This window comes from Gopherus flavomarginatus, chromosome 21 (genome assembly GCF_025201925.1).
Source record: "Gopherus flavomarginatus isolate rGopFla2 chromosome 21, rGopFla2.mat.asm, whole genome shotgun sequence".
NCBI classification, from domain to species: Eukaryota; Metazoa; Chordata; order Testudines; family Testudinidae; genus Gopherus; species Gopherus flavomarginatus.
In genome coordinates, this window is record NC_066637.1 from 17,116,404 (window position 1) to 17,128,561 (window position 12,158).

At 50.0% G+C, this 12,158-nt stretch overlaps 1 protein-coding gene across 3 annotated transcripts in view; it reads left to right on the forward strand.

Annotated features, from left to right (window-relative positions):
- The first annotated feature begins 3,023 nt into the window (after window positions 1–3,023).
- The window catches only part of ATP13A2 (ATPase cation transporting 13A2), a 74,054-nt gene continuing 64,919 nt past the window's right edge, over window positions 3,024–12,158 (forward strand). Inside the window, exons 1-3 of one of the 3 annotated variants that reach the window (XM_050931317.1) lie at window positions 3,024–3,103; window positions 10,708–10,925; window positions 11,575–11,635. The gene's annotated coding sequence lies outside the window, so the exon portion shown is untranslated. Of the gene's footprint in view, window positions 3,104–3,239; window positions 3,255–10,707; window positions 10,926–11,574; window positions 11,636–12,158 lie in introns of those variants that run through there. The other 2 variants (XM_050931316.1, XM_050931320.1) reach the window with 2 other exon arrangements.

The following is a 12,158-nucleotide window of genomic DNA, read 5'->3' on the forward strand; positions in this document are numbered from 1 at the left end:
GAGCTCCTACTTTACTAATAGAATTGAACCAGCTTCTCTCCCCTGTGCCTCCTGGATGGATTTGTAAATTCCAGCTGAGGTCTGAATTTGGTTGACCTCTGGTGTGTGCAGGTTATAGGAGTGCTACACCTCAGACTGTACTCCAGGATTCTGGAACTGGATATGGGGAAGTCGTCTGTTTCCGCATTGGCACCATAGCAAAGTAGTGACCCAAAGATAATTCATCTAATAGCATTCATTCAGATGTAACCATAGCTGAGGTTAAAGGTATGGGAGAAGCTTTCAAGGAAGGTTATATGGGTAGAAATTACTCATGATGTGGGAATCCTCAACCTGAAGAATTTTGGGGGGTTTCTTGGGAAGAACCTTGCCTGACAATGAAACTGTAACTCCTTAGGAAAGTGCCATGATGTCTCAGACCAGTGGTCTATACCCTGCCCAGTCCGGGGAACTTAACGATCCAACCAGTGCAACAGATTCAGTGATGAATCCTGGTCACATGCTGCCCGAGGCACATTGCGTATGTGCTAAGAAGTCCGTGCCAGATGCTTCAGAGTGCAAGAAACCCTGTAATGCCAAACTCTGGAATAACCTATCTATAGTGGAATGTTATTTATTCCCCTGATAGTTACTAGTCTGCCCTGAAGCATGAGGCATTACATCCCACTTGGAGCATACTGATATCTAATGTAAACCTGTGTGTTCTTATCCATATAACTATCAGCTCCTTTTTTGAGTACTTAGAACTCGGGGGTGCTTTCAGATCTTGTGGCAATGAGTTCCATAGGTTGGCTATCGATTGTGCTTAAATCAATTTTCAATTTGCTTCCTGTTTGGTCTCATTGAGCACCCCCATGTGCTACATATTTCACTCGGTTGCAGCTGATCTGTGGTTAATAGTTCTTGAAAGCCATCAGTACTGGCTAACACCATAATAGGATACAGATCACATGTCTGGGCACATGTCCTCTTTAACTTATTGATATGTCTGTATTCTATAACATTGTCCCTTCTGCAAAATTGGATAATCTCTCCCATCTATGGGAAGAATTTAGTTTCCTTATCAATAATTTGATATCTTATAAAGATGTACTCTCCATGCTCCCTATTGCTAAGAGGTAGAGCAGCATCTGAGTAGCTGTTCATATCTTCATCACATACTGTTCCTGGAATTAAGACCCATTATCTATGCTGACCTGTGTATCAGGCCACTCTCACCACCCTGCACCCCACACTGAACCCAGCAACTGAAATTAGACCAAAGTATCACGGCCCACAGAAGACTAGACTGTTTTGTACCACAGGCTGAGAATAGGAGGGACCAAGTGCCCAAGGGCCCTGTAGTGATGGGGAAATTATTAAGTGAGATACCCCCAGGTAATCCTAGCAAGTGACCTGCATCCACATGCTGCAGAGCAAGGTGTCAGGATTTTGTGGTTCCCAGTGAGTCTGATGCTGGGTAGAATCAAGGGACTTCGATTCGATGCGATTCAATGCAATTCAATTCAACAAGGCTTTATTCAATATGTGCACAAGGAAAGCTCCTGGTACAAAAATCAGGCAGAGTCCCTCCAACAAGGAGCCCTTCCCCTTGCTAATTTATAGCACATGGCACTTACATAACAAGTTACATACATGAACCTCTAACCAATCAGCGTTAACCTTTCCATATATTGGTTTGTTTATCACGTGCTCCTAGTTCTCCATTCCACATGCTGAGCTCACACCCCTCCCCGTGGCCTTCTCCAGAATGTTCCTGGGCTGGTGAGCCACAGCCTGCTTCACTATGCAGAAGCACCCTGTAAACCACATTTTATCCAAAATGAACACAAGCATCCCCTTCAAAGGTAAAAAATCTCTGAGGTCACTGTGGGAAATTCCTTCCTGACCCTAACTATGGTGATCGATTAGATCCTGAGCACTTGAACAAGAACCAGCCAGCCAAGCACCTGAGAAAGAAAATGCTTGGTGCCACCTCAGAGCCCTGCCCTATCCCATCCAATGTCCCATTTAAAGTCATGACCATCCCTGATGCTTCAGAGGAAGGAGATTCAAAAAAATAACAGAATACTTGGGGAATCCCTTCCTGACCCCTGTAGGTGGCTAACTTCAACCCTGAAGCATGAGCTTTTAGGATAATACCGTATACACTAGAAATGAGCCTCGTAGCTGCTGAGCCTGACCCCTACCACCAGATATAACTAGAAGATGAGAAATTAAATCCCAGGGAGGGAGAGGAATTGTTTATGGTGCCCATGAGGTATAATTAGGATTAATTCCTCCCACTGAGAAGGTCAGTTCTCAGAAGGAATAGTCTACAAGGGGAGATGGTGGAAGCCTCAGTGAGTCATTTCAAACCAGGCTTCATGGCACACTGGGCAATCAGTGAGCAGAACCATCCTGCATTGGCTGAGTAGAATGGACTAGATGATAAACTTCTAGGCCCTTTTCTCCTTCAGAAGAGTGGCATGGTCAGCGTGAAAGGGCATCACGGAGACTAACTAGGTGGATCACAGCAGAGAAAGAGAATGTGTGTTACAGAGATTGATGGACACACAGGGGTACAGCTAGTGTGTGTGTGTGTATGGTTGGGTAGCTAAAGCACAGGAGTGGAAGTCAGGAATTGACTTCGCCTCTGCCACAGAAGTGGGTTACACACTGCATAACCTTGGACAAGCCCATTCCTCTGCTTGTGCCTTAGTTTCTCATCTGTAAACCAGGGGTGCTGGGGTGTGCCTAATACCCTGCGAACCCCTCCCAGCTTTCCCTGGGCAGGATGGGAGCTGGGACTGGGAGACCCTCCGCATGTCATGCTCTGTGGGTGTCCTGGGTCAAGGCAGGGCCCTGGCACGAGAGGAAGCCGGGTTTGCCATGTGCCCAGGAGCCCTCGTCTGGACACAGCCACCCACGGCAGCCCCGGGCAGAGAGAAACTACAACTCCCAGCCGCCCCTGCGCGGCCGCGCCCCGCCGCGCTGACCCGCCAGCTGGGCTCCTTTGTGTCTCCGCAGCGGAGAGCGAGGCTGGCCGCGGCCGGGGCGGCGCGCGCGAGTTCGGTTCCCGGGGGGCGCCGGGTGCTGCTGGTGCGCGCAGCCATGAGCGCAGGTGAGCGGGAGCCGGGGGGTGTCTGCAAGCTCCGGGCCGTGCACGGGACCCCCGCGGCCAGGCGGGGCTGCTGCATGCGGGGCGCTCTCCCGGGCGCTGCGAGGCGGGAGCTCCGCCGCCGGGGGAGGAAGTTGCGCCGGCCCCAGCGAGGGTAAGAGCCGGCGCCCCTGGGGCTGCTCGGTGCATCCCAGGGTGCCGAGGGCACGGCGTGCTCCCAACGCCTGGGCTCTGCCGCTGGGACTGGCGAGGAGGCTGGAGCCAGCAAGCTCCCGGGGCGCAGCCGGTGGGATGCTCGGGGGAACGAATAACCTCCAAGTCGTGCGAGTCCGTTCTGAGTCCCCCCTCCCAGCCCGTCCTGCCCCACTTCCTGCGGGGTGGCTGGGTTGGTTCGGTGGTGTGTGATGTGCAGGAGCTGGGAGCCTGTGGGAACAAGCTGTATCTCTACCTGCCAAAGAGGAGAATCAGTTTCATTCACGCAGGCCTCCACCCCCGAGGTCTGGCAGTCTGTCCTACGAATGATCTAGTTGTCTGTCCTCCCTCACCTCCGCTTTCTTCAGTGATGTAATGTGGACATGCCCGCTGTTAACACACCGGCCCTCTCAGGCCAGCAGGCTGCTCTGCGGGGCAGGAGGACTCATGCCACAGCGTTACCCAAGTCCCCGAGGTGGCGCGCACCTGCTTGGGTTGCGTTTCTGGGGCTGCTCTGCTCAGCGGCCCTCTCTTGCCAAACTGGGGAGCAGGAAACGTTCAGGTGCCTTGGGCTGAGCTGTGTCTCCCACACTTCTCTGAGCAGCAAAATTATTTCCCAGGGACTGTCTTGTCCCATCCCTTGCGTGTCTTGGAACAGGGGTTGTCCAGCTTATGGCTTAGAGCCTTCCTATCCCCTTTACAATCTCACACTGACCCTGGGGCTGCTGCCAAAGTCACTTAGGCACCAAACTGACATTAGGAAAATCTTGATTTTTTTTAGCTGTTTTTGAATATGCGTTCCCGGCTCCTGGAGGGAATGGGTGGCCCGTCAGCCCACTGGGGATCTAGAGAGCATTCTGCAACTGGTCTTCAGATGACAATCTAGGACAGCAGTTGGCAACCTTTCAGAAGTGCTATGCCGAGTCTTCATTTATTCACTCTAATTTAAAATTTTGCGTGCCAGTCATACATTTTAACGTTTAGAAGGTCTCTTTCTATAAGTCTATAATAATGAACTAAACTATTGTTGCATGTAAAGTAAATAAGGTTTTTAAAATGTGTAAAAAGCTTCATTTAAAATTAAATTAAAATGCAGAGCCCCCCCAGACCAGTGGCCAGGAGCTGGGCAGTGAGAGTGCCGCTGAAAATCAGCTCACGTGTGTGCCATAGGTTGCCTACCACTGACCTAGGATCTACCACCCTGGAGTCTGTCTTCTTGAGTTGTAAACTGCTACTGAGAGCAAAAGGGGAGGTGGTAGCTGAGTCCTAGAGCTGTGACCCGTGCCGGGTGGCTTAGCACTTACTCTTTAAACTATTGGGTCTCATGGCATGGAGGTGACCCCAGCGCACCATTTGTGGTCAGGTGCAGCACTGCTGGCGAGCCTCTGCCTCAGTTTCCCCTCACCCAGGGTATAAACAAGTCCAAGCAGGCCTTTCTAGAAGTAAAGAGCACCCTCTTTGGAAGGTGTTGTTTATTTAACCAAAAAGGACAACAGGAAAAGGAACAAAAGCTGCAGTCAGCTGCTCCACCAGGAATTCCCGGTGGGGCAGGAGAGGGCTCCAGGGCTGGTAGGGTGAGATAAGACTGAATTCCTTACCAGGAGCTTGGGCCTCTGCTGGGTGTTGGGCCAGATGCCAGTCTTCCCCAGATAGTCCTATTAGCTGAGCTCCCCAGAACGTCCCACACCCCGTTCATTCTCCTGGGCAGCTCCAGTGCCTTGCCTGGCATCACTGTGTTCTCGGCCTGTCCCTCTATCTGCGAGCCTCGCTCTCCAGGGAGATACCACTGGGAGAAGCTGCAGGTTTCCAGCCTGAGCTCTCCAAAGCCTTGATAAGCCCAGACGCTCATTACCTAATTAACGGCCACCCAGCTATGTAGGCAAGTCGCCACAGGGGGATCTGGGTTGATGCATTCTCCTTAGTGGAGCCTCTTAAAGGTAGGCTGACCTCCCAACTCACATGGCACGAGGCGGTCTAGCTATAACTGGTCTAGGAAGGTGGGTTCTAACACATGTACAGCGTATCTACACTTAAGTGTAGCTATTTCATTTGGGGTGTGACTTTTGTATTTCTGACGTAGCCGTACTGGTGTAAGCCCGAGTGTGAACATGGCGATGTTGGTATGACGGACATCGCTTCTGCCAGGTGTTTGCTGGAGTAATTTCTGCTAGCAAACGTGCAGTTTTGTCAGCATGTGCTGCACCCGCACTAGCAGCACTCTGCCGATACCGTATATTGGTATAGCTGTACTGGCAAAGCCTTCCCAGTGCAGCCCTGGTTTTATGCCGGTTTCCCAAACTGGCATAAACTGTACCAGTATAAGCGCTCATAACTATATAACTGAATCCTTGCTAGGAGGGGTTTGCTGGTTTAACTATTAACTATCCTGATAGAATTATACTGGGCAAAACCTTCCTAGTGTGGGCAAGGCTTACCCAGTTGAATTCGCTGCAGCCGCAAGCTTTAGGAATGCTGAAGAAAACCAGATTTGGTTGCTGCTTTCAGTTTTAAAGGGCCACTGCCAACTTTATTTATTTACTGCTGGTTTTTAAAGAATTCCAATATCTGACAGAATCCTCCTATAAATAGTAAGTTCTGGAACTTTTCAAGCATGCTCTTCAACGAGAGAGAAATTGTTCAGCTGAGACCCTGATCCTGCAAAGACTTGCACGCCGGACCTTGCACCTGCGTGAGGCTTTCCGGATGGTGGCCTGAATAGACAGGAAGCAGTGAAACTGATGATAAAGTTCTGTTGAATGCACTGAGGTAACAGCCTGGAAACAAATCATTACCAGTTTAATAGATTTTTTTTTTCATTATCTTGTAGTCTGACTTCCTCCATAACCTAGGCCAGAGAATTTACTCGATGAAATTAAATGTGTCCCCTTAAAATCTGAATTTTCTGATGCTAATCAGAGATGCACTGATAATATATGATAAATGACCTCGGGATCAGTGAGCCTTTTTACTTCTGTTACACTGGAAACATCTACTGTGTTTTATATAAATGTACAGAAAACGGGGTTCCTGCCCAAAGCGGGGCTAGTACCCAGGGTCAGATTGGATGCACCATTCTGCAAAAACTCCTACCTGGAGGTCGTGAACCTCAGTCAGAATTTCCTCTTTGCAAGAGGAATCAAAACCAATAATGAACCTAAAGTTCCCTTTAGAGGAGCTTCATGTGCTGTGTAGAAAACAGCTGGTCAGGGTTATTGCTGGGTTCCGCTGGGCGCCCCACCCATTATACCAACTGACTTTGGCAGAACTGAAATCTTGTAATGAGAAAGGAAATGGTCACCCAAAATATACTACTTCTGTACTTCATAGTGAGTTTCAGTTCTTAGCTTCCGCGAAGCACGTCAGAACAATGATGTGGGAAGGTAAGTGATTTGCATAGATGCCTGTAGCCTTTCATAGAATAGAAGATCAGGGTTGGAAGGGACCTCAGGAGGTATCTAGTCCAACCCCCTGCTCAAAGCAGGACCATCCCCTGACAGATTTTTCGCCCCAGATCCCTAAATGGCCCCCTCAAGGATTGAACTCACAACCCTGGGTTTAGCAGGCCACTGCTCCAACCGCTGAGCTATCCCTCCCCTTATGGTAACAGACTATGTGCATTAATATTATTATGAGAAGAGGACATCATGAGTGGGAATTTGTCTTTCTGCTGTTCTAAATGAGCCAGTCAAATGCACTTTGACTGAATAAACTGCTAAGTGCTGGTGCGACCCTGAAGGTTCCCCACAATTACATTAATCCCGTCAAGACTTTGGTGAATCAAGGAATGTGTCTTGTAAGTGATTGGGAGGAATTTGCTGCTCCTGGGGAAGAGAGGAGCTGATAGCACTGGTAGGGACCAACCTTACTAATGACAGGTCCTCTATAAACATCCCAGGTGGTGCCTGACCAGTGCTGAGCGGCAATGCCCAGTCCTGCGGGCGCCGGTGTTGCCAAACAGGGTGGTGATCTGGGTACAATCCACGACGCATTAGGTGAATCTACATTTGTGCCATTTCTAACGCAAGAGAGGCCAATAATTCTGCATCAGAAGGTGTTGATCTAGGCTGCCCTGGGGGCTTAATGACAGCGTATGGCATTGCTATGCGGGAAACCAAGGGTTAGTAGCTTGTAACTGCTCCAGCATGTCTCTGTCCTCCAGACGGCAGGTATCCCTGCTTTACTCACTGGCTGTGATGGCAGTGCCACCAGCGCTACCTTTGACGGTCTGATAAGCGCAGGGGATTGGGACTTGGACTCCTGGGCTCGCTGGCTAGCTGTGCAAACTGGGCGGGGGGGTGGGGGGGAATGATGCAGCTTCTCTGTGCCTGTGTTAGCTCATTTGTAAAATGGGGGAATTGTCCCTTCGCTCACCGGGGAATTGTGAGAGCCCTGGTCATTGGTAAGGGGCATTGATCTCCTCTGCTGAGAGCTGCTCTAGAAGTGCGAAGGATTAGTCAGTCTCCATGCTAGGAGTGCTGCAGAGGTGTTGCACACGGCCCCCAGTATCCTGCTGTATGGTTATGGTGTGAGGCCCTAAGAGGAGTGCGGCTCCTATTCCTTGCAAGTGACCTTGCTGAGAAGGTGCCATGGGAGGGGAATGGAGAAGCATGAAACGTCAGGAGGTCCCACCTGTCCAATTGAGCTGGGCCTTGAGTTTAAAAGAAAAAAAAGTGGGGGGTACGCCCTGAAGAGCTTGTGGTTTAACTAAGGTCCAGATATTACTGTCTAACAGGCCAGAGTGCATCGCGTGGCTGAGCCAGTTGATCGGCAAACCCATTGCGTTAGCGGATAAGTCAAACTAGCGGTGTTGCCAAGTCTTTCGATATTTGGTGTTTTTCTTTAAAGCCCCAGCTCCCAGAGCCAGGGGATGAGGTGAATATTGTATCTCAGCTTTTGCTTTAGAATAGCTTCTATCCCTTCATGGCTGCAGGGAAAAACTTGAAAATGATCCCTGAGTGCACCCTGAAGGTCCAGAATCCGGAAGGCAAGGAACCCCAAATTCATCACTTTTAGAAAAAAAAACCCATGGACTATTTTTTAAAGGCAGCCTCCTGCCTTTTTTGAGGTTTGATTCATAGGTTTTTGTACACTCAGGGTTGACAATGCTAAACTTGCTGCTCTGTCTCAATCTTAGTACGTTTCCTCTCCCTCCCTTCCCCCGACATAGTGGTTGGTGCTTCTGACTGGGTTACGCCTGGCAAAAATGTCTGTAGGCCAAGAGTTTTCAAAGTGACTAGTCATTTTGGGTCCCTGACTTGAGACGTCTGCCCCCCGAGGGCTGTGTTCTCAGAGGGTGGTGTCACGTTCTGGGGTGCGATTCAGACCAGCCAGAAGTTGTCAGTGCTTGTTTTATAACCCTGAGTGCCCCCAAATACTTGTGCTACTTGTGGGTCCTTGCCTGGGATGTACACAACCACCAGCGTTCCCTTCATGTTCGGTACGCTGCACAGCTCTGACTCAACCGTGCTGAATCCAACAATTATCACAGACGTATTGTCTTTACCAGCCTTAGCCGGTGACCCCAACACACCTCCCTCCCCAACCTTCCCCAAACCCATGTGCTTGGCAGCTCCCACCCCCCTCCTTAGTCCAGCAGACTGAGAACGTCCATTTATTCCTTTAAGGAGACAAAACTTTACCGAGGTTGTCACACCAGCTGGAGCTGACATTCACTTTAGCACAGACACAGCCCCCGTTGGTTTACATTAATAGTAAAACAATGTTATTAAAGAAGATCGGATTTGGAGTTCACGGATAAGAGAGAGAGTTAGAAACAGTTGCCAGCAAGTACAAGTGAAAGCACACAACTAAAAGTCTAAAACTTCAGTCTAGCAGCTTTGGTTCAACGCTTTGTCCAAGATGGGTTGTCTCACCCACGGTCTTCCTGGGTCGAGGTCTCTTCCAAAAGATGCTGGTTCCTTTGGCTTCTTAGGTGAAAAGGAGAACTTGGCGTTCTCTGCCCCTTTCTTTTCTAGGCCGTTGACTCTTTGAAATGGGTTCTTCTGAACAATGCCCCCACAGTTAAGTTCATTCAAGCCGTGAGATTGGCTGCGTGGAGTCTAGTAGGGATGGAGGCTTCCTGCTCTCTTCCCCCACTTGGGTTTGCTGCAATGCAAATGGTTCAGTTTCCTGCCATCATCTTCCCCTGCTGCCGTGATGGCGATGGCCTGGTTCGCTACATGGGTATAAACTGACGTAAACACTCATTCCTTTGTTTAGGCCGGGCATGTTTAACAACTTTGCCCAGGCAGGGCTGCGTGGTTTTGGACAAGTAACATCGTACAGGGGAAATTTATGACTTCACGTATAATGTTGCTACATATGCATTTCACTGTGACCTCCCTGACCAGGGTGGTGGTAGTTTTTCAAATGAGCCCTAACAAGGTATATTTTTGTACAAAACTATCACAGCGGTGTGGAGGATGTGAATACCAGGCCCTTTTGGTCGCAATCGGGTATCAGCATGTTCTGAAAATCCAGGCCTCCTTCACGGGGTCTAAACTTGGAATCCAGACTTCTTAGTCTTGGAAATCTTGGCTGTAGACAAGTTGAGCTAGGGGCTGTTCATGTGTGTTTGCCTACGTGTTACTCAGCACATCTGCAGCAGGGAACACGTGTTTCTACAGCACAATCTCTAGCCTGTGGTCCAGCGGTTAGGGCAGAATTTGGGAGACCTGGATTTGAGTCCCTGCTCTGCCACAGACTATCTGGGTGACCTTGGGCAAGTCTCTTAGTCTCTTTGTGGCTCAGTTCCCCATCAGTACAATGGGGATAATAACTGCTTTGCCTCAGAGAGGTAGTGTGAGAGCAAATATATTACAGACTTATCCCTTAGATAGCTAGAACATGTTGGATCATTCTAATGGAGATGGGGAAAGGTCTTGTTTTAGCTGGTGAAACTGAGGGGGGAGCCTAAGTTTCAGCTCAATCAGCCAAATTGAGGGATAACTCCAACTTGCCCTGTTTGTGCTAAGATTCTGCAGCATGAGAGCAAACATGGTGCAAAACCCCTCACTTTCCCTAGGGTAGACAAGGCCATTGAATTGTCTGTTTTAGAGGGAGGAAGCGACTGGTTCCTGCATGGCTCAGATGCAGGGTCGCAGACCTGGTATTGACGTCCTCCTATTCGAGCTGATGGCTGCATGACATATAAGATCAGCAGGTGTCGTCTTTCTGCAGCAGATGTGTGGATGTAGTGGGCCCCGGGAATGAAAGGAAATTGCTCACGCATCATCATTGTCCTTGTATTCGTCCCGAATGTACGTGTTCTAAACAGTGTGGTGAATTTTGACCTCCAGCTGTAGCTTTCTGTATCTAAGAGTGAAGCCAAATGGCCTGGGAAAAGCTTGAACTGGTACAAAGCTCAACAGATCAGCTGGTTAACAGTGCTCTGAATTAATTTCTCACCCCCACAGTGCTCTGCTTCTGCACTGACTGCCTGCTATACACAGCGTCCAAGTCAGAGTCTTTGTCCTAATAGCCAAAGCCCTCCCTTGGGTCTGGCCAATGCGCTCACTCTGCAACCAAGACACCTACATTCCACTGGAACAATGAAACAAATTGTGGAGCTGCACCGGGCAGTACTTGCCCCTTGAAGCTATTGTTTCAGGCTCTCGCCAGACTCTGGCATCAGGTATGCTTGGTTCCTGTTTTCAAGGTTTTCTTCTTGCCATAAGGGTGAGAGTTGAGATTCTGGAGTACAAAGGAACGAAATACACAGGGTTCTGGCCTTGAGCATATGCAGTAGCCCCCAGATCTGTTGCAGAGACAGAGAGTAACGTTCAGGCCTGCCTTGCAGGTAATGGTGGTGGTGATTTAGAAAGGAGCGCTCGTATCTCTGAATTGGTACTGAGCCAGTGCCTTTGTGCAGAGCTGGTGGGCTCTGCTGTAGGACCCATCTTTGGGATAATGCATAGACGAGGTCCCAACCACTTGTGTTTGTCCGAGATCCCACAGCCCTCTCCTCTCAAGAATTGGCTGAATCGCATCTCTGGTTACTACATTGTGGGTGATCCCTAAACTTCCCCTGGTTAAGATATTCCTCACTCCTCCCCTGGTGTATGTTGCTGATTAAAACCAGGCCAGGTTCCAGCTGTGAGCTTACATGATAAAGCTGCATCTGGGGGTCTGGATCTTGCAAATATAGTAGAATAGATTATCCCGACTTGACCAGCAGGAGAGAAATGGTCTTCAAGGCCATGCCACTGCCACCAGCCCCCCCATCTTGCCCTGCCACCTAACCGAGACCTTCTGTTTGAATAACCCTTCCTATCACCCTGCAGCTGAGGATCTCCAAGCACTTTGCAAACATGAATGGATTAAAGCCTCCCACCCCCAAGGCAAGTATTACCCTCCCCCCTTCTGTAAAATAGGGATCTCTCGCAGTGCCTAGGAGTCATTAAAGGTCAGGCAGGAAGCTTGTGTTAGAGCTGGGAACAGAGCCCAGATCTCTTGATTTGCAGCCCTGGGGCTTTAACCACGCAGGCATTCTCCCTCCCCGCTCTGCTTATGAGAAGAGGCAGCTCTTCCGAGGGCTCTGGAGCTGGGTTGCCATTGGAAAGTTCCAGGACCGAGCCCAGCCCTAGGAGTGTGCTGAGCCTACAGCTGCAGGGCATGCCGAGCTCATGGCCGTGGGCATGCTCTGTTGGGACCTCCCTTCCCTAGTGGTACTGCAACTTCCATCCCCACCAACCATGACCCGAACTGCCTCCTGTGTGCCAGCCCTGCCTGGCCCGTCCTCTGATGGGCAATCGTCTGCCCCCTTCCCACTAAACACCTCCCGTGTGCCTGACCTGCGCCCGGGTGCACTGCCTGGGCCACGCACCACCGGAGCCCCTGCCCGCAGGTGGGACTCAGCGTGTCTTAG